We start from the raw sequence: 23291 nt of genomic DNA on the forward strand, positions 1-23291 counted from the left end.
TTCTTTGTTGTATGGTTTCCCAGCCCAGTGCAATTGTCCAGGAGAAACTGACCATTCTGGACAATTGCTGGGTAAACCCTTACATGGAAACTTTTCCAGCACATCATTAGGGTACCGAAACTGGGGTACCATTAAATTATGGCCCAATATATCACAAATCTAATTGCTGGATTTCAACAAAATTTGTTATAGAGATAGCATATGGCCCAAGGAAGAGCTAGTTAGTTATTTTGTGAAGATGCAGATTTGGATACGGATGTTGGAACTTTTTAAAGGTCCATTAACATTTGGAGTGAGGGCAAATTGAGTGTTTTTTAAAGAATGTTGTGGGTTGTTTTATTTAGTATGTTTAGATTGTTTTAGAATGCTGTGGACTGTCTCATCTGCTGTGGTGGAATTTCAGAATGTAAATAGAGTTTTCAGAGCAGGTTGTTGGATGTGAAGTGGCCTGAAATCTCTTATTAAAAATATTTTTTTTTCAGCTTTCTCGTTACAGAGCATTAACCAGATAGGGGAAATAATAATAATAATAATCTGTATTAGTGTCACAAGAAGGCTTACATTAACACTGCAATGAAGTTATAGTGAAAGGCCCCTAGTCGCCACGCTCTGGCGCCTGTTCAGGTACACTGAGGGAGAATTCATAATGTCCAATTCATTTAACAAGCACGCCTTTCGGGACTTGTGGGAGGAAACCAGAACACAAGGAGGAAACCCACAGAGGCAGGGGAGAACGTGCAGACTCCCCACAGACAGTGACCCAAGCCGGGAATTGAACCCGGGTCCCTGGCACTGTGAAGCCACAGTGCTAACTACTGTGATACCATGCCACCTGAGCCTCAAAGAAGAGTTGCATAATTGTAATAATGTGAAGTTAACACATTATTGCAGAGATATGTGCTCTACTGAGTTCCCTCTTAATACACAAAATCAAGAGCAATTTGCAGATGCACAGTCAAAGGAAAATACATTACAATCCAAATCAAACCTGAAGTTAAAGTGTTTAATTGACATGGCAATATTAAAGTATATAGATATAGAAGCAAATATTACCCCAGAGTTTTCAGGGAAAATGGATGTAGAGGCTCATAATAGGTATAATGCAACAGAGGAGCAAGAAGTGAATATACCCCAGAACGTACAGGCAACAACATCAAATACAAGACCATGGCAATGCATGATCCATCAGCGAGATAGGGATGTTCCATATCTAGGTCAAAAAGACCTGTAGAGACAGTGTAACATCAGTATTGACCTATAGGTAGCTTAACATAGGCCACCATCTGCCTCAATGGGCCTGAGTCCTTTCCAGTGCCCATCAAGGATGTGTTAGTAGCTGGTCACTTTGTTTGACTTTTGGATACCTGACACTTTCTGACAAAATAATGTTTGGTGTGTTTCTACCCAAATAGTAAAATATGATGAGTGAAATAATTTGTTACAATTGTGCAATAGTTGTGCTTAATCAATTTTGCAAGTGTTTTATCTCATGATTTTCTTGTGCATGCCATGCTGGTTGTGCGCCAGGTGCTACTATTAGGATTCCCCTGCTTAAACAAATAGTCCTGGTGACTGTTTACAGACATAATTGGCAAAATGTAGAAAATGCAGCAAACCTGCTAACTGCTTTTGTGACTAACCCAGATATGTATTAATAGAACTATCCTTTTCTGGAGTTGATTTAAGTTTGTTGTTTTTGGGAGCAGCATCAGTTCTCATTTTTTGGGAATAATAGTATAGTTGTTGTGTTGTTGGACTAGTAATCCAAAGGCCTGGTGTAATGAGCTGGAGAAAAGAGTTCAAATCCCATGGTAATAGGTTGGGAATTTAAATTCAGTTAATTAAATAAATCTGGAATAAAAAATTAGTGTGAGTGGTGGTAATACATCAGGCTATACATAAAAAAACATCTCACTCCCCAATGTACTTTAAAGAAGAAACCCTGCACCCCTTACCTGAACTGGCCGAACCCTCAGCAATGTGGTTGACTTTTATCTGTTTTCTGACATAGCCCAGAAAGCCTTTCAGTTAAGCTCCTCATAGTCAGGAAATCCCACCCTTGAGAGCTGCTGGCCAATCTGATTGGCAGTGGCCGGTACTGTATTCTACAAGGAATACTGAGAATAACTGAAAAGCGTCTCCTGGTCTTAAGGTAAGTCTGAGAATTTTGGTCAGGCAGGAATTGGAGGCCCCAGAGAGGGCAGAGATGCCCCCCGCCCCTCCCCAGGCCAGCGAGGAGAGTACAAAAGGGGGAATACCATCTTGGGGGGCGGGTACCCCAAAGGGCACAGGGCATCCCATCAAAGAGGTGCCCCTCATTCTATTCCTTCCTGCCTTTAGCCGATGCAGTGAAACCTGCTAGGCTTGTTGTCCTCCTTCTGCCTTCCACAGCCACATGTATTATAGCAATAGAGGCAAAATGAAGTCCATAGGTGGTCATTAGTTGGTCAATTAAGGGCCTCAATAAGGTTAGAAGGTCTGAGGTTAGAAGGGTTGTCTGACACCATCCCACCCCACAACCCCCCACCCAACCCCTCCGAGCGACAGGTTGCGGTGGGTGGAAAGTCAATGGGCTGGCCACCCGCTTTATTTTACGTGACCCCCCCCCCCCACCCCCCGCCATCAAATACGTCTAGGAGGGGTCGTAATACTCACCTCTCTAACTGGGCGTTGGATCTCTGTGATCAGAGAGGGCAGCATGTTTCATATATAAGCATGCACCAACTTGTGTAAAGCATTTTCATAACACATACTATTCTAGGCACTGAAACAGCTATTATTTGTGGACATCAAGATACAAAATATCATAGAGATGATTGACAACTGAATATTATAATGCTCCCAATATGTTGTGCACTCTCAATAAACCTCCACACAACCCACACTTTTCAAGCTCTTCCTTCCAAACAGATTCATACAGCATTGTTACATTCTGCTTCTCTTCGATGTAAACTTATCAATCATACACAAGGAACCAATCATACACAAGGATTGGTGAAACATTATGTCGGTTTTGTATTTGAAAATAAGACTATTTGGAGATAGTGCTCACTGGGGGGAGAGGTATGGTACATCTCATCTCTACTCCAGCTTCTTGCTGACTGACTACAAGCTAGGGGACTAATACATCACATCCTGTCCAGGTAGTAATGATTGACAGCAGTTTAAGATACAGGGCGGGATTCTCGCATTCAGCGGCAGAGTGTCCACGCCGTCGGAAACGCCGTCATGTTTCACGATGACGTGAACTGGCCGCTGGGAGTACTGAATCTGGCCCCTACAGGGGGCAAGCACGGCGCTGGAGCGGTTCACGCCGCTCCAGCCTCCCATCCCGGCGTGAACTGTGTGCTGCGGGATCCACACATGCGCAGTGGCGCGGCGCCAACACGCGCATGTGCGGTGGCCTCCCTCAATGCACCGGCCCCGACGCAACATGGCGCAGGAGTTTGGGGTGGGACCCAATTGCGGGCCAGGCTCCATCGGATGCTCCCGCGGGGTCGGAGCCCCCCTCCCCCCCCCCCACCCCCTCCCCCCAACAGGCCACCCCCCGACCCTGTGCGCAGAGTTCCCGCTGGCTGCGACCAGGTGTGGACGGAGCCGGCGGGACTCTGCCTTTTTAGAGCGACCACTTGGCCCATCTGGGCCGGAGAATTGGTGGACCGGCCGCGTACAGCGGCCCGCGACCGGCGCCACGCCAAACAGAGCGGAGAGTCGTGCCGGCGTCAGGGCGGCGTGGCCCGGTTGCGGGGATCCTCCGGCCCAGCCCACAATTCTGAAAGAGACTTGTCAACTTATCACAACAGCCCCCCTTCTTCTCACTCAAGGTTTACCCTTAAAGAATTAAACTATTTATTTGAAAGCAAATAACATTGCATCTAAATATACTTTAATACAGAGCAATGAATATATAAGTCTCTGAAATATATTGGTGGTTTGTTAATTCATCCAGACTTAATAATGGCGATCTTTGCTGGAAGTTGCTGTGCTTTTTCAGAATGTTGGTTAGGGTTGCTTTGTTTGTGTTGCATCTTGGATCCTGTTCTGCTCACAATAGGACAGTCCATTGTTTTTGACTGTTCTGATATAGCATTTGTTTCATCACACTATCATTCCATTTGATGTTTGTACTCAATATGATGTTGGTTCTGGGCATGTGTTGATCATGTCTGTTGGATTCCAGGTACCGTCAGTTCGGCGTTGTACTCAAACTTTCCATCCAATGGTCAGGTTAGGTAATTCTTTGCCTGTATGCTGATCATGGGAATCTTCCTTCTTCCTCTTTTTTCGAGAAATGCATCAAGTACTCCTGGGAGCGTCGACGAGTCTGCAGCCACCACGCGAGTATCCCGACAGGCAATAGCAGGTTAGTTCCACGCCATCGGGAACTTGGCCGGTCGGGAGCGGAGGATTGCTGAGCGGGCTTCTGGCAATGGCCCCCCCGGTGAGAATCGCTGAACCAGCGCCGGGCCCGATTACGGCGTCAAACTGGATTCTCCGCTCCGGCGCCGGCTGCGATTTTGCCGTCGGGCTGCGGAGAATCCAGCCCACTGTGTCTGCGATGGGCGGAGTAGATATGTTGTGTAATTGACAGATAATGGGAAATTTGGGGAAGTAATCTATTACAATCGAGAAACCATCTCCGTGGATGTTTAGGTACCGCGTGAGAACATAGTGGTTCTTTTTAGTTGCTAGGCATACATGTTTGACATAACTTGTATTCCCTCCCTGCCTTTTCAGTGTCTTGGTGAATTTCTGGCTATTATACTGTCTACCTGGCAAATCTTCTGGTGATAGCTCCTCATCATGTTGGGCCACTTGTTTTGGTCTTTGCTATTGTGCCAACAGTGGACAAATTACGCAGAGCCTATTGACTCATTCTACCCAGAAATATGGCTTCGTACGTGCATCCACTTTGTAGTATTGCTTCCGCACTGTAATCTTTGGATTGGTCCAAGAGGTCTTTGAGAAATGCTTCCATTGGGATAGTTGCTTTTATGAGCTTGATTATTCAATTAGCTAGCTCGGCTGCTGTGACCTCCCAATCTTGCCCCTAGCCTTTGCATCTACATGTGAATTGATCAATGATCTCTGATGATTGTCACCTAAAAGACATCAATTCCAGATTGCATATTCAGAAGTTGAGCTTCACTCGCAAATATTGACCGTACTTTATATGGAGTTTTAAGATAGTAACCTGACAGACCTGATGTGAAGGCCTTCATTGTCTATAGCAATTTTGTTTTTAATGGCTTGTTTATCTGGTTCATTGAGTACCAAAGAGTCATGGTATAGTGGGGGAATCTCATGGGTGTGAGGCAGAGTCCTGCGGTGCGGTAGTTGGAGAGTAATGGGGGATGGGGGAGGAGTCCCATGGGTGTCAGGAAGATAGTCGGGGAGTAGTTTTAGGGGGGTGGGGACTCGGGGTGGGGGTGGGGTTTGGGGGAGGGAGTCTTGTGGGGGATAGTCAGGGGCTAGTGGTTGAAGGGGGGAGTCCTGTGCGTGGTCAGGATGGGTTAGTGCGATAGATACCCAGAAACTAGAAGTGGTTTTCATTCTTCAAACCTTTTCTGGGCAACTATTGTCGTAAGACAGTCAAAACAGACAAAATTTGTGATTTACATTACTCCCGGTAAGAGTTCAAATCTGGGAGAGATTAGATAGTTAAATGTCTACCTCATATAATTCCGACAATGCAGAAGGAGGCCATTCGGCCCATAGAGGTTCAAGAGGAATGAGGGATGGGATGGGCAATAAATGCTGGTCAAGCCTGCATTTACACCCTTTGAATTAATAACAAAAAGAAATGAAGTGCTGCATTCGGATGGACTCCTATTTTTTTCTTCTGCTCAAGGTGTCTTCCAAACAATCCTCACATTCCCAAACTATCATGCAGCAACTGAATTAGTAGATTATGAAATGAAGATCTCCCAAGGGTGTTCTTTCTTTCTGAAATTTTAAATTGATATTTCACAGTACGAACTGAATTTATACATGGAAGCATTTTGTGCATTGTTATTTAGATTTGTTACTGTTCGATGCACTGTTTCAGTTTCCCTGGGCAGGATTCTCCCCTACTCGGCAGGGCGGGGGTCCCGGCGGGATGGAGTGCGTGAACCACTCCGGCGGATTTCTCCACACCATTAGGGGCCAAGCCCTCACCTTTAGGGGCTAGGCCCATGCCGGAGTGGTTGCCGTCCCGCCGGCTGGGGTGGAAGCCCTTTGGCGCTATGCCAGCCGGGGCCGAAGGGACTCCGCCGGCCGGCGGAAGTCCGCGCATGTGTGGGAGCGTCAGCGGCTGCTGATGTCATCCCCGCACATGCGCAGGGAGGGTCACCTACGCGTCGGCCATCGCGGAGACCTACACGGCCGACGCGTAGTAAAAGAGTGCCCCCACGGCACAGGCACACCCGCGGATCAGTGGGCCCCGATCGCGGGCATGGCCTCGTGGGGGAACCCCCCGGTGCCAGATCGCCCCACGCCCCCCCCCAAGGACCCCAGAGACCGCTCGCACCGCCTGGTCCCGCCGGTAAGGGAGGTGGTTTAATTCACGCCGGCGGGACTGGCATTACAGCAGCGAGACTTCGGCCCATCGCGGGCCGGGGGGAATGGGTGCCCGCCGACTGGTGCGGCGCGATTCCCGCCCCCATCGAATCTCCAGTGCCGGAGAATTCGGCGGCCAGCGGGGGCAGGATTCACGCCACCCCTCAGCGATTCTCCGACGCGGCGGGAGGTCGGAGAATCCCGCCCCTTATCTCAGATAACAATTTATATGTGTCAGACTTATCAGTGTTTTGCAAGAGCATTTTAAAACATAGTATGATGCTGAGCCAAATAAGGAGATATCAGGCGGAATCTTGTGCCCTTCCCCATGGCGTGTGTTTGGATGTGGGCGGGTGTGTATCCTGACACCTTTCCACCTGTAGCCTTACTAAGTCTGTGGAGAGAAGGCTCGTAAATGGCCTTCACACCCTGTCGTCAACTCATGCCAACTAATGGCCACTTAAGGGTCTCATCCACTGCTGCTGGTGTTAACCCCGTGGTAGGTGGTGGATTCACCATACAGGTAGTATGACAAGCAAACTCTGGCGTCATTCTTTTTGTAGCTTCTGGTGGTGGGGAGGGGGGTGAATGGCAGAGTGGGCGAATGGAAGAATCTCTTGTTCAAAGGCACTCAATGCCCAATGGAGGGAGCCTACATTGGGATGGTTGGACCTGCTGGGAGTCACTCCACTGCTAACCTCCCCCCATCCCCATGACCCCTACCAGTAATCAATCACCTGGGAACTTGTTTGATCCAAGGCCTTTGTAGGTGTTGTCCCAGCATCAGTCGACACCTCTACAGTGGTGCTGCTGACTATAGATGAGTTTTGGCTTCTGATCGGATTACAGTTCTCAGCAGGTAGGACTTCCACTCCGGAGGGCCTTGATCCCAGGGAAAGGTCTGCCATTGGCCTGTTAAGTGCCTGAGTGGCAGTAGGTGTGGCAGTGTTTCCTGAAAAGGAGGTGACAGGATGGGGGCACGGTCCCACTATTCCAGTCGGCAGCTAAGATGACCATTGCCTGCACAAGATCCCACCCATTAGGTCACCAGTTTGATTAAAGAGATCAGTTGTAAGGGATGGCTTAATGGATGGAAGCTGGGTGGAGAAGAGGAGAAGGGCAGAGAGAATATTCCCGTGCCTGAGGTCTAGGCAACTGAAGGGACAGCCACTAATGGTGGAGGATTAAAAATATGGATATACAAAAGGCCAGAATTAAAGGGGAGCAAATATATTTGAATATTGTTAGGTTTGTCAACAACATCCTTCTGTTCAAGGGTATGTAGGATATTGCAGCACTAACTGCCCTGCTGTCTAATGTAGAGGTGAGCTTAAACCAGTTTACAGCCTGTGTTTCTTTAACTTGTCAACACAATAAGAATCTGTTGAGGAAACTGCTTTCCTGATGAATTAGATAATAATCCAGATGACACTTTATCAAAATACAAACATCCTGTTTTGCACAATGGGCCCTATCCCCCTAAAGTATTTTGCATGCAAGTTAGAGTTGTGCTATGCGCTTTGTTTGCTGTCTTTTACCAAAATGAGACCTTCAATATTTTTGAACATTTATAAAAGCATGTCACAAGTTTAACTAGGGAATCAGGCGCATACAATAAAAATAACGTCTATATAAAAGCCTGAGGAACAATTGTCAGAATTTAAATTATGATGATTAGGAATGCTCATTGCCTCAAAGAAATAAATATTAATAATTAGAAATATTGGATAAAAAGCTGACATCCTTTATATAATCTTTGGCATGAAATTAATATTCCAGCTCCTTCTAATTTTCCCGTAGTTTTTGATTGTGGAGTTGAGCTTGAGTCTGTTCCAGCCTAAAGTGGTGCAATAAAGCAATGTGACCTGGCTCACCCAATGACTCAATGCGTAATCATTGCATGAGGCAGCACCAAGGAATTTGCATCAAGAGGATTCTAGCTTAGATTCTGATCACTGTTGGGTTAGTCATTAGGCAATAGCAGTTGTCTCCATTGTTTCTAGTCTGATGAGAGAAATAAATCCTATTTCTGACTCCTATCAGGGGAATTCCATTACAAAGTATTTGTGTTTGGATTTCAGAAGAAGATTAAATTCTCGGGTAAAAGTTAGGTTTAGCTGTGACATCCCAGCTGGTTAATAGCCTTATGACATTGACTCTTCACGCTTGAAGAATTGTCATGAGGATAAATTATCAATGGGCTGCTGGTAGTTTTGGGGGATGAGGGAGAAAGAGCAGGAAGAACTGAAAACTATTAGCACAAAGTTGAGAAGTTAAGAAATTCTCCAGTGTAGAGTTTTTAACCTTCACAATTTACCCGATGCTGCTCAAAACTAGCGCAAACAGAAACACAGAAAAACACAGTGCAGAAAGGCCCTTCGGCCCATCGAGTCTGCACTGCCACATGAAAGATACCTGATCTGACAATCCTAATTCCATTTGCCAGCTCTTGGCCCATAGCCTCGAATGTTAAGATGCACCAAGTGCTCATCCAGTTACCTTTTAAATGATGTGTGACAGCCTGCCTCTATCACCCTCCCAGGCAGTGCGTTCCAGACCATCACCACCCTCTGGGTAAAAATATTTTTCCTTTAATCCCCCTGAACCTCTCACCTCGAACTTGTGTCCCCTCATAACTGACCCTTCAACTAAGGGGAACAGCTGTTCCCTATCCACCCTGTCCATGCCCCTCATAGTCTTGCACGCCTTGATCAGGTCGGCCCTCAGTCTTCTCTGCTCCAGCAAAAACAACCCAAGCCCTATCCAACCTCTCTTCATAATTAAAATGTTCCATCCCAGGCAACATCCTGATGAAACGCCTCTGCACCCGCTCCAGTGCAATTACATCCTTCCAATAATGTGGCGACCAGAACTGCACATAGTACTCCAACTGTGGCCTCACCAATGTTCTATTTAACTTTAACATGACTTCCTTGCTTTTGTAATCTATGCCACAATTGATAAAGGCAAGTGTACCATATGCCTTTTTCATCACGCTATTAACCTACCCTTCTGCTTTCAGAGATCTATTTACAAACATGCATGGTCTCTTTGTTCCTCAGGACTTCCCAGTGTGGTGCTGTTCATTAAATATTTCCTTGTCAAATTACTCCTTCCAAAGTGTAACACTTCACACTTTTCAGGATTAAAATCCATCTGCCACTTATCCGCCCATTTGATCATCCCGTCTATATCTTCCTGTAACCCAAGACTCTCAGCCTCACTGTTAACCACCCGGCCTATCTTTGTGTCATCCGCAAATTTACTGATCCTACTCCCCACATAGTCATCTACATCATTTATATAAATGATGAATAATAGGGTACCCAACACAGCTCTCTGTGGTACACTACTGGACACTGGCTTCCAGTCACTAAAGCAGCCTTTTGTCATAACCTTCTGTTTCCTACAACTCAGCCAGCTTTGAATCCACCTTATCGAGTTCCCCTGTGCATTAGCCTTCTTTATAAGTCTCCCATGCTTTGCTGAAATCCATGTAAACCACATCAACTGCACTACCCTCATCTACACATTTAGTCACGTGCTCAAAAAATTCAATCAAATTTGTTAGGCATGACCTCCCTCTGACAAAGCCATGCTGACTGTTCCTGATCAAGTCTTGCCTCTCCAAGTGGAGATAGATTATTTCCTTCAGAATTTTCTCCATTAGTTTCCCCACCAGTGACGTGAGACAATCTCTCCATATGCAGTAATGTATGAATGCGAGGAGCATCCATCTATGGCCCTCCAGGATGTCCTATATCTGAAAGGAGTGGGGATGCCATAGAATCGTAGAATTATAGAATCCCTACAGTGCAGAAGAAGGCCATTTGGCCCATCGAGTCTGCACCGACCCTCCGAAAGAGCACTCTACCTCGGCCCTCTACCCTTGCCCCATCCTTGCAATCCTGTAACCTCACCTACACATCTTTGGAAAATGCGGGCCAATTTAGCATGGCAAAACCCCCTAACCTACACATCTTTGGACTGTGGGAGGAAACTAAGCACCCGGAGGAAACCTGGAGCAGACGTAGGGAGAACATGCAAACTCCACACAGACAGTCACCCAAGGTTGGAATCGAAACCGGGTCCCTTGCACTGTGAGGTAGGAGTTGTGTGCGAATTACTTCCCACCACAAATTTCACTGGGCTGCTCATGGATGCAGAATTAACAAATTCAAAGGTGCAAGATTGCCTATGTTCACCTGCCCTCACTGAGCGGGAATCATACCAACTATCATGTCCTCCACCGTATTTAGTCTCCAAAATAGGAATTTCCGCCCATAATCTAGATTTTCAAATTGGTGTTATTTTAATACCAGTGTTAATTAATTTAAGTAAATGAGCTAATGCTGCTTGGAAAATCTAGGCTCCACTGTGGGAACAAGGTTTAACTGTAAATTAGCTCTCAAACACAATTTGTATGAATAATGCAAAATCTTTGGAAATTACAAGGTATCAATAGAGCAGAATGATTTTGCTGTTCATCCTCAATCCTTATGTGTGGAACCAGAGGAAGTAGATGAGGTCCTTAATGAGTATTTTGCATCGGTATTCACAAAGGAGAGGGACACGTTGTTTGGTGGTGCCTCAGAGGGATATATAAACACTTTAGAACAGGTCGTTATTAAGAGAGAGGAAGTGTTAGGTGTGTTAAAAAGCATTAAGGTAGACAAATCCCCAGGGCCAGATGACATCTATCCCAGATTACTGAGGGAGACAGGAGATGAAATCGCTGGCCCTCTAACAGAAATCTTTGTGTCCTCGTTGGCCACAGGTGAGAGCCCAGAAGGTTGGAGAATAGCCAATGTTGTACCATTATTTAAGAAGGGTTGCAAGGATAATCCGGGTAATTATAGACCAGTGAGCTTGCCTTCGGTGATAGTGAAATTGTTGGAAAAGATTCTCAGGGATAGGATCTATGCACATTTGGAAGTGAATGGTCTTATTAGCGAGAGACAGCATGGTCTTGCACGAAGGAGGTTATGTCTCACTAATTTAATTTAATTTTTTGAGATGATAAAAACGATTGACGAGGGAAGGGCTGTGGATGTTGTCCACATGGATTTTGGTAAAACATTTGATAATGTCCTCATGGCAGGCTGGTGCAAAAGATTAAATCACATGAGGTCAGGGGTGAACTAGCTGGATGGATTCAGAACTGGCTTGGCCATGGCAGACAGAGGGTAGCAGTGGGAGGGTGTTTTTCCGAATGGAGGTCTGTAACTAGTGGTGCTTCGCAGGGGTCAGTACTGGGACCTCTGCTCTTTGTAACATATGTAAATGACTTAGAAGAAAATGTAGCGGGTCTGATTAGCAAGTTTGCGGATGATACTAAGATTTCAGGAGTTGCGGATAGTGATGAAGATTGTCAGAGAATACAACAGGATATAGATAGGCTGCAAAATTGAACAGAGAAATGGCAGATGGAATTTAACCTGGACAAATGCGAGGTGATGCATTTTGGTAGATCCAATTCAGGTGGGAGCTATAAAATAAATGGCAGAACCATCAGGACTATAAAGACACAGAGAGATCTGGACATGCAGGTCCACAGATCCTTAAAAGTGGTAGTACAGGTGAAAATGGTGGTAAAGAAAGCATAGGGTATGCTTGCCTTCATAGGATGGGGTATCGAGTATAAAAGCTTGAAAATTATGTTACAGCTATATAGAACGTTGGTTAGGCCACATTTGGAATACTGTGCCCAATTCTGGTCACTGCACTACCAGAGGACGTGGATGCTTTGGATAGAATACAGAAAAAATTTACCTGGATGTTGCCTGGAATGGAGGGTATTAGCTATGACGAGAGATTTTATAAACTTCTATCAAGTCAGTTAGATTGTTCTTCCTAGAGTGACGGAGGCTGAGGGGTGACCTGATAGAAGTTTATAAAATTATTAGGGTTATAGATAGGGTGAACAGTTGGAGGCTTTTTCCCAGGGCGGAATTGAAAATTACAAGGGGGCACAAGTTCAAGATGAGGGGGGGGACAGGCTCAGTGGAGATGTGCGGGGAAAGGTTTTTACACAGAGGGTGGTGGGCTGGAATGCACTGCCAAGTGAGGTGGTTGAGGCAGATATGATAGCGACCGTTAAGACTTATCTGGATAAGCACATGAACATACGGGGTGTAGAAGGATACAGGTGGTTGGTCTAGATAGGACACGTGATTGGTGCAGGCTTGGATGGCCGAAGGGCCTGTTCCTGTGCTGTACTGTTCTTTGTTCTTTGTATGTGTAGAACAATTTGTAGTTAAGTGCCTTCAATATCTGCAGAATCCTAGTGTGTACAATTAGAAGTGTTTCTGTTGAAACATCCGGTTCCTCTTTCACAGAGATCCTGGCACACTTTTAATCATGACCTCCATATCCTGGAGCATTGGCTTGTAATCCCAATTGTATTCTCAGTTCAATTTTAATGATACACTGCTGCAAATGCTTTATATCATGTTAATTATAGTCTAGTAAAAATATTTTTGGCTCTAATGTTAGCATCATCTGAAGGTAATGAGATATCTGGATAATTGTGCTCTTAATGCCTGCACACATTGACAATGTATGATTCTCATTTTCTGACATCCTATAATAGTCTTCGACAGGGTAAAATTCCAAATAAAAGAATAGACATTTTCATTTGCAAAATATTTGCAATTGTTTCATTTACTTATTTTTCCAAACTACTCATTCTCATTGGTATAATTTTTCTGACTAGTAAGACTTTGTAAAGACATTGCACAGGAGGCATCTAGGCAGGGTCCTGGATTTTTGCCATGATGGCGGAAGTACCCGAATAAAATTCGACCCCCGAACTCAGCACTTCCCATTTTGGACAGATGGAGTGATGTTTTAGTCTCTTCAAAGTTTTTGAACCAGTACTAAATTCTCCAAGACAGAACTGCTGCCAGCCCACCACCGCCCAAGGGTTGCCCCATCGCTCCCGAATACTAATAAAGACTGCCCGATCCCCACATTCCAGGCCAAAAATTTGGGGAAGGATTCTCCGTTCAGGAGATTAGGTTCTCCCATGGGAGTAGAATCTCCACTGGCACTAGGAGCAGGAGCTGGTGTGCGATTCCCTCTACTTTGCCATGTAAATTTATGCATGGCACCACTTTGAGCAGGAAACCCAACACCAAGGTCTGGCAGCATGCTCCCTTCCCCCCCAATACAAATCCCTGACCCCCCCTCCACTGACAAGTAGGAGCATCCTCCCCCGACTGAAGGACTAGCTGGCCATCCCCACCTCACAGCTACGCACGCACGAGGGTGGCCCGACCCCCAACCGATCCCCGATCAGCGCCCCCACCAAACCCCCATCAGAGATCCCCCCCATCAGATCCCCAATGGAGACACCACATCAGACCCCCAACAGTGACCTCTATCAGAAACACCCCCCATCAGAGACCCCTTGATGAAAGCAGCAGCTGTTACAAGAGTCAAAGACTTCCTGGAAAGCCCAGTACACTTCAAAGGACTTGAAATACCTTGACAGCCTTTGAAATGCAGATCTTCCATTCAATTTCACACAGCAAAACTTTGCATTAGCAAGTGATTGACCGCGTTATTACTCAAGTGACAGCTGCTTGGTGAATTGTTCATTGATCTTTCCTTTCATGCTTGAATGCATCTCCATTACCCTGCTTTATGCTAATCGCAATGTTTATATACACTCTTGCTATGATTGACGTAACAAAGGTAGCTAAGTGCTTTCTGCTGTGAAAAAGAGTAAGTTGCTGTTTGCGAACACTGTTGGGGGGTCTGATGGGGAGTCTCCATTGAGAGTCTTTTATGGGGGATCTCATTTGGGGCATGATGGTAGAATAGCTGTAGTGGGTCTCTGTTGGGAGTCTGTTCGGGATCTGAGGGGCAGGTCTCTGTTGGTGGTCTGATGGGAGGGTCTCGGTTTTGGAGGGCTTGGGGGGCATGGTGTGTGTTGTGATGGGGCCCTCCAATGGACTTTGGGGCACCTAGTTTACCCCCTTGACTCACCGCAGGGTCCCGCCGTGCCAGGGCCGCACTTTTAAATACCTGCACCAATCCATTCCAGCATTAATCCCTGCTTAGAGACCTGGAGCATCATGGTGCATGGAGAATCACGCTTCCCGCCATTCAATCTGATGCAAATTACCTATTTGTATCCTCCCACTGGCACAAGGCATGCAGTTCATTGTCGTGGCTGGCGGGGGACCGGAGCATCAGAACGGGATTTGCGAGGACTTTCGATTCTTCACCAAATCGGGACCCCACTACTGGCGGTGGATGGTGGAGAATCCACCCCTTGGTATCCGGGCAGCCATTTGAAAAAGTCAGGTTCATAGAGACAGGAATTCTCCTGACTCTGCTCACCCAACCTGCAGACAAAAATCCAGGCTCAAGCATTGTCTTCCTGTCATACAGCAGGGGATAATTAAACTAGGACACAGAAAGATAAGATAGCTCCTATCTTAAAGCAATACATTCTATCCTTATTTATATATTTCTATTATAATAGACGCAATTCAGTGGACTGAAGTTAAAAGTCCACTGAATGGCACGTTTAGCGGGATGTTTCTAGGCGGCTGCAGCGCCAAGAAACATCCCGCTATCCAAAGGCACTTTGCCGTTTGTTTTGGCCTCGGGGAGTCTTTCCCCACCGAGAATGTACTTAAGAGTAATTTCTTGCTGGTGAATTGAAGCCTTTAGCCTTATTTAAATATTCAGATCTGGATCTTGCCCAGCAAGGGCGATATCTAGATCATGCCAGGCGGGGTGAGTCGGGTGACTCATGCGGAGCCTGATTTGGGGTTCGCGAATGATTCACCCATTGCGCCCTTATCTGCGCCGGGTGCAACAGGGTCACTGAATCGCGCCCAATATCCCACATGTGCATTAATAATGAAAACGTTCAACGTAAACTTGCCATACTTTAAATAATACCCTCCTGCTAGTAGGGACAATGCAGCAAATCCCGTGGCTTGCGGTTGTCATTACAGCATGATATGTTTACAGTGATCATTTCAGTATGAACATATCTATACAAATTTATAATAAAACAGTGACAACAAATGCTTTAAGGTTCAAGATATTTTAAAAATATTATATAGGTTGTAGGCATTTGCAGTTTCATTAACAACAGTACGCAGGGATTACATTTCAAAAATACTTCATTGAGTGTAAAGACATGGGGCGGGATTCTCCACTCCAGCGCCGAAGTGGCCGCGCCGTCGTGAACGCCGTCAAGGTTCACGACGGCGCGAAACGGCCCCGATCCCGACCGATTCAGGAACTGACAATGGGCCAGGATTGGGGCCGCGTCATCTACACGCGCCAGGCCTTGTCGCCCGCGTAAAGGCGGCGCCGCATAGATGACGTGGTCGGCGCCGCATAACGGGTGTCATCCGCGCATGCGCGGGTTGGCTGGCGCCAACCCGTGCACTTGTGGTTGCCGTCCTCTCTATGTCCGCCCCGCAAGAAGATGACTGACGGATTTTGCGGGGCCACGGAAGGAAGGAGGTCCTCCTTCAGAGAGGACGGCCCGACGATCGGTGGGCACTGATCGCGGGCCACCCCACATTTGAGGTACCCCCCGGTGCAGGATTCCCCCTCGCCCCCCCCTGCAGGCCGCCCCCCCCCAGCGTTCACGCGCCATTCACGACGGCAGCGACCAGGTGTGGACGGCGCCAGGGGGAACCCGCCGTTTTGGCCTGGCCGCCCGGCCCATCCGGGCCTGAGAATAGCGGGGGTGCCGGAGAATCGCCATTTTGGGTGTCTCCGGCGATTCTCCGGCCTGCGGCCCGCGAAACTCGACCGGGCCGTTCCCGCCGCTTGGGAGAATCGCGGGAGGGCGTCGGACCGGCGTCCCGGGAAATTTTGGCGGCCCAGGCGATTCTCCCAACAGGCGCGGGAGTGGAGAATCTCGCCCATTGAAATTGATGCGATGTAAATGTATTTTATTTCTACTTTCCTTGTGACAAGGACAGTGTAATCCTGTCAATAGTTGAAATTTAACTAATTGGCTGAAGCAACTCTGACAATTGCCATCGGCAACATTTTGGTCTGTAACTACTGATCTTTTAAGACATTTGCAGATGACAGAGGCCCTTTAATGTTATATGTTGGGGTGATTGTCTTAACATTCACAGATCACTGAAAATCAAAACACTTATAGTCCTCTGAATAAGTTCATCATGAATGTTTTATGGACACTTTTTATCTTATGAAAAGTGAAATATGTTGGTGACATTAAGAGAATGCTTTATGCATTGTATTTGGGTTATCAAATAATTTCAGTTTACATTGTTACCCCAGTACTAATTATTTATCACCTTCATTTATTTACTTCAGGAGGTCGATAAGGATGGCTTCGCCAAACAAGGATGACCTCAGAAAAGTTGTCCACAAAGATCTAGCAATCTGCATGGTGTGATTTTTCTCCCTTTCCAATGGCAGTTGAAATCTGGTGCCAAGTTTGGGTGATAGCTTGGTGTGCAACAGCAGTGTTGTCAGCTAATAGGTAAGCACCTAATCACATTGAAATATTCACACGCAGCAAACCTTGAAGTTGAAACCACTGGATACTTTACTTCTAATTTAAGCAAGCAAAAATGAATGATTATGATTGGATTAAGAAAGAAGCTAAAATTAAGACACACAAGCATTTAAAAAAAGTAAAATTAATAAAAACACGGATCATTTTAATCAAAGTGGAGAAATTTGACAGTCCGCAAATATAAAATGGGTTTTTCAGGACCAGTGAAGTTGGGAAATTACTAAGCACCCAGTTGCACCCCATTCAACCCTGTTCCAGGGTTTTTACAGTAAGACAGTGTTAGAGTGGAATTTCCATTTAACTCATGATTGCAAGGTAAATTGCAATCCTTGGGCTTCTAAGCACACCTTAGAAGTGTAGACTCAATGACTGAAACCTCTGGATTTCTATGTTATTCTGTGCATGTGCAAGCTCCCAAAATTGCTGTAGGTTTTAGTGGAGTAGTGATGTGAATATTCACGGTGTTACCATCATTATCACTACCAAATCTGGGCCAATATGTTCCATACAATTGCACTAGTTTATAATCTGGCATTGAGCATAAAATAAAACAGGCTTAGTTAGAATAAGTTAGGACTGAAAACCTTATTTAATACAGGGAGGAAATTTGGTTAATCTTGAAGGACGGGAAATTACTCATTTATTAAAACATGTAAAAGAGACCTACTTTTCATACCCGTAACAATCTATACTGAAACCTTGGGAGCAAACAATATTGAAGCTTATTTTGTAGCACCAGGCATACCTAAAACAAGGTGTCAACCTGGTGATGCTAAAACACAGAACTACTTGTGTGCCAAACAATGTAAGCAGCAAGTGTGAGACAGAGCTAAGGCGATTCCACGACCAATGGATCAGACATAAGCTCTGCTGTCCTGCCACACCCAGCCTTGAATGGTGATGGACAATGAAACAACTCACTGGAGGAAAAGGTTCCACAAATATCCCCTTCCTCAATAATCCTCAAACATTAGTGCAAAATACAAGGCTGAAGTATTCGCAATGATCAGATGTCAACCAGATGTGCCAAGTGCCGATTCACCTTGGCCTCCTCCTGAGGTCCCCATCATCAGAGATACCAATCTTCTGCCAATTTGATTCACTCCACATGATGTCAAGAAACGGCTGAAGGCACTGGATATTGCAAAGGCTATATATAGGCCCTGACAATATTCTGGCAATAGTACTGAAGACTCTAGAGCTTGCCATGTCCCTAGCCTAGGTGTTCTAGTACAACCACAACACTGGCATCTACCCAGCAATGTGGAAAATTACCCAGGTATGTCCTGTATACAAAAGGCAGGACAAATCCAACCCGGCCAATTACCAGCTTAATAGTCCATCCTCAATCAGCAGTAAAGTGATGGAAGGGGACATCAACAGTACTATCAAGTGACGCTTGCTCAGCACTAACCTACTCACTGATGCTCAGTTTGTATTCCACCAGGGACACTCAGCCCCTGACCTCATTACAGACTTGGTTCAATCATGGTCAAAAGAGCTGAACTCCAGAGAGGAGGAGAGAGTGACTGCTCTTGACATCAAGGCATTATTTGACCGAGTGTGGCATCAACGAGCCTTAGCAAAACCTGGGTCAATGGGAATCAGGGGGAAAATTCTCCTCTGGTTGGAATCCTACCTAGCACAAAGGAAGATGGTTGTGGCTGATGGTGGTCAGTCTTCTCAGTTCCACAACATTACTGCAGGAGTTTCTTAGGGTAGTGTCCTAAGCCCAACCATCTGCAGCTGCTTCATCAATGACCTTTCTTCCATCATAAGGACAGAAGTGGGGATATTTGTCAATAATTGTAAAATATTCAGCACCATTTGCAACTCCTCAGATGCTGAAGCAAATGCAACAAGACATGGACAATATCCAGGCCTGGGCTGACAAATGGCAAGTAACATTTGCGCCACACAAATACCAGGCAATAACCATCTCCAACAAGAGAGAATTTAACCATTACTCCTTGATATTGATATACCATTACTGAATCTCCCACTATCAACATCCTAGGAGTTACCATTGACCACATAAATATTTTGGTTACAAGAACAAAGCAGAGGCTGTGTATCCTGCGGCGAGAAACTCAGCTCCTGATTATCATTATATAATGTGATAATATCAGATAATCTGGTTAATTGATGTTGTTTGACGGATAAATATTGACAATGACACAAAGGAGAACTCCCTTGCTCTTCTTTAAAACAAGTGCAATGTGATATTTTATAAGTTCAGTATCTCACTCAAAAAGACAAAATAGGAGCATCTTTAATGTATGTCCACCCATGGACATTTTTTTAGTTAATTATCTTCACTGTTTTCCTCCCTCAGCCTCTGCACTGCATGGCTTCTCATCTGAGGTGCTTTCCACTGCATCCAAAATCATCATGTTCTCTCTCCTCAGAGTCCATTGCCCCGCTATCGTCCCTTAATCTCATCCTCCATGCAAACTTCCCAGCTAATATACGCAGTCAACCCCTTGACCTCGGCATCTCACTTGGTCTTGTTGGTCTCATCAAAACCAGATAAAGCTATCTCTGACCAGTTCCCCTGAGAGGGTCTCCCATGCCATTGGAGGCCCCTGGCACCTGGGCACCTTGACACTGCCAGGCTGGCACCTGGGTGCTGCAATCATGGCAGTGCCAAGGTGCCTGGGTGGCACTGTCGAGTTGTCGGAACGCTGCTAGGTTGCCAGGTTTGCAGTGACAGGGTGCCCAGGTGCCAGAGTGGCACTGCTAAGGGCCAGGGCCAGAGGGGGGCCATGCCCATGAAAGGAGGGATGGGGCGGTGTGGGGGACTCTCAAACTCACTTAGAGATCGGGTCACCATTTCAAAGTCGGCCATTAGACCCATCTCCTGTTTTCTCAATCCAATTCCTACTAAACTAATGAGCCACCAACTTCTTTCTCTAGCTACCATTTTAATTTAGACATTGTTAAAAGTTCTTTTTTCTCAGGTCCTGTCTCCCTACCTCCTTCGCATCTGCCATCTTTCCCAGAACTTCAAATTTGAGTCCCTCCAGTCAGGTTTCCTCCCGACACAGAACCAAAACAGCTCTTATCAAAGTGACAAATGCCACCCTATGTGGCTGTGAGAATAGTAAACTATCCCTTCTCACCTTTCTCGATCTGACTGCAGCCCTTGACACAGCTGAACACACCGTCCTCCTACAACACCTCTCAATGTCATCCAACTGGATGGAACTGCGCTTACCTGGTTATATCCTTACTTACGTAATCACAGCCAGAGAATTGTTATCAATGGCTTCTGTTCCCATTCCCAAATAGTTTTCTCTGGTGTCATGGGTTTTGTCCTATTTATAATCTACATGCCATCCTCAGCAACATTATTGGAAAACAGATCAATTCGCATGCATGTTGACAATACCCGGCTTTATCTCCCAGCAACATATCCACTATCTCTAAATTATCAGGTGACTTGCCTGATTAGCAGAATTTCCTCCAATCAAATATTGAGAAGACTGAAGACTGTTGTTGGTCCTCGTCACAAACACTGCTGCTATACCAGCGACTCCATTCCTCTCCCTGGCAACTGTCTCAGGCTGAACCAGACTGTTCACAGCCTCAAAGTGATCCGAAGTTGTGCTTTTAACCACACATCCATGCCATTACTAAGACCGCCTAATTCCATTTCTGCCTCAGCTCATCTGCTAAAACTCTATTCATGCATTTACCTCTCGACTTGATTATTCCAAAGTAATCCTGATTGTTATCCCTTCATAATCTTGATCACCCAAAACTCTGCTGCCTGTAATTTGCCTCGCAGCATGTCCCACTCACCTGTCACCTTGTGTTAGCTGACCCACATGTCTCCTGATTAAGTAACACTGTGATTTTAAATTTTCATCCTTGTTTTCAAATCCCTCCATGGTCTCACCCCATATCTCTGTAATCTCATCCAGCTCTATAACCCTTTTGGAAATCTGCAGTCCTCTCAGTGTCTAATTTTGTTTTATACCATCTCTATAAAGTGCTTTGGGACATTTTATGACACTAAAGGCATTATAGGAACATAGGAATTAGGAGCAGAAGTAGGCAATTCAGCCCTTCAAGCCTGCTCATTCATTCAATCAGATCATGGCTGATCTCTTTCTGGTCACAAATCCAGCTGCCTGCTTGTCCTCCCTTTAACCTGTTTCTAAAAAAAATCAGAAATATATCTATCTCCTTCTTCAAACCATTTAATGATTCAGACTCCACCGCACTATGGGGCAGCGAATTCCACAAATTCACCACCCTCTGCGAGAAGTAGTTCCTCCTCATCTCAGTTTTAAACCAACCACCTCTCAAACTTATATCTGTGATCTCTCCTTCTAGATTGCTCCACAAGAGGAAACATGGCACAGTAGCACAGTGGTTAGCACTGTTCCTTCCCAGCTCCAGGGTCCCAGGTTCGATTTCCAGCCTGGGTCATTGTCTGTGTGGAGTCTGCACGTGCTCCCTGTGTCTGCGTGGGTTTCTTCCGGGTGCTCCGGTTTCCTGCCACAAGTCCTGAAAGACGTGTTGTTAGGTGAATTGGACATTCTAAATTCTCCCTCAGTACCCGAACAGGCGCCGGAGTGTGGCGACTAGGGGATTTTCACAGTTGTTTCATTGCAGTGTTAATGTAAGCCTACTTATGACAATAAAGATTATTATTATAAATTTACTTTATAAATCCCTTTTAGTATTTTATGTATTTCGATCAGATCTCCTCTCATTCTTCTAAACTCCAGTGAGTAAAAGCCCAAACTCTTTAATCTTTCCTCATATGTCAACCCTTTCATTCCCGGAACCAATCTGGTGAACCTCCTCTGAACTGTCTCCAGTGCCACCACATCCTTCCTCAAATAAAGAGACCAAAACTGGACACAATACTCCAGATGCAGTCTCACCAACACCCTTTACAATTGCAACAACTCTTCTCTACTTTTATACTCCAGTCATTTTGCAATAAATGCGAACATTCCATTTGCTTTTTTATTACATGCTGTACCTGCAAACCAACTTTCCACGATTCATGACCAAAGACACCCAGATCCCTCTGCCCAGATGCATTTTGAATCTGCTTTCCATTTAGATAATAATTTGCCTTTCTATTTTTTCGGCCAAAATGGATAACCTCACACTTATTTGTAACGGCAATGTTGTTCTCATTGATACCAAGCTCTTCCACGAGCTTAATTTCTTCTAATAGTATGCTACCCAATGTATGTGCATAACATTTCTTTGTGCACTATTTGAACAGTTGTAAATACTTTTAAAGTAAATGGTTCAAATCAACAAAACAGTGCACAAAGGAATACTGTGTGTTAAGCAATGCATTCCCAAAGGAAATTAAACTCAAATAAACAGCACAGCCAGTTTAACTCTTTTAGAGAATGGTTACAATCTCCAAATACACCATGTTATATATTCAGTTAGATTAATGAGAACCTTGAAGTGAAGCTGTCTGGCAGCAAGATGTGTAAAGTCACACAGTAACAGCTGGCAGGTACCCATGTTAGTTAGCGTTCTGTGCTAATACCTAGCTATTTACAAATGCCTCTGGAAAGCCTTCAGATTTCACAAATTCCAGCAAAAACCACCATAGGTCCAACAGGATTTGTTGTGTGCTCCTGTTATCCCTTTGGCTCACAATTTGGCTGAGGACCAAGCCACTCGTTCTGCTCGCTCAAGTAAAGAAGTATCTAGTAGAAAAACCAACACGAACCAGCTTACAGATGTTCGTATGAACAAAGGTCAAGTTCATGCACAGGTCATTTTAAGCACACATTCCATCCAAGAAAATAGAATAAAATAATTCACTCTTTACATTATTCAAGTCATCTTTCTTTTGTTAAGAATTAAACATAATTATGTGATTGTAAATATATGTGGACAATTTCACAGCTTACAGGAAGAACTGACCAAAGAGACCCTCTCACCCCTGTTTCTTTTGTTACAGTGATGTCTGTCATTGAACAACCCAGCTTTAATAATGGCTGAGACTTTCCAGCCCCGTCGTGGCAGGATCCACCAGGGAATTTGGTGGCCCAGCCAGATGTTTATGGAATGCCAACATTTGTTTGCTAACCCTAGTCGCCCTTGAACCAATCATTGCTGTTGGTCTGCAGTCATATGTAGGCCAGACTAAGTAAGAATGGCAGATTTCCTTCCCTAAAGGCCATTATTAGTGGACCAGATGGGTCTTTACAATAATAATACAATGATAATA

General features: G+C 45.3%; 1 protein-coding gene and 1 long non-coding RNA gene across 3 annotated transcripts in view; one reads left to right on the forward strand and one right to left on the reverse strand.

Moving 5' to 3' along the window:
* rspo3 (R-spondin 3) overlaps window positions 1-23291 on the reverse strand; it is a 135737-nt gene that overhangs the window by 48631 nt on the left and 63815 nt on the right. The gene's annotated exons all lie outside the window — the stretch shown is intronic.
* The window catches only part of LOC140410735 (uncharacterized), a 118602-nt gene continuing 99526 nt past the window's right edge, over window positions 4216-23291 (forward strand). Inside the window, exons 1-2 of the long non-coding RNA XR_011940720.1 lie at window positions 4216-4363; window positions 16867-17035. This is a non-coding gene — a long non-coding RNA (uncharacterized lncRNA). The remainder of the gene's footprint in view (window positions 4364-16866; window positions 17036-23291) is intronic.

This window comes from Scyliorhinus torazame, chromosome 4 (assembly GCF_047496885.1).
Source record: "Scyliorhinus torazame isolate Kashiwa2021f chromosome 4, sScyTor2.1, whole genome shotgun sequence".
Lineage (NCBI taxonomy): Eukaryota > Metazoa > Chordata > Chondrichthyes > Carcharhiniformes > Scyliorhinidae > Scyliorhinus > Scyliorhinus torazame.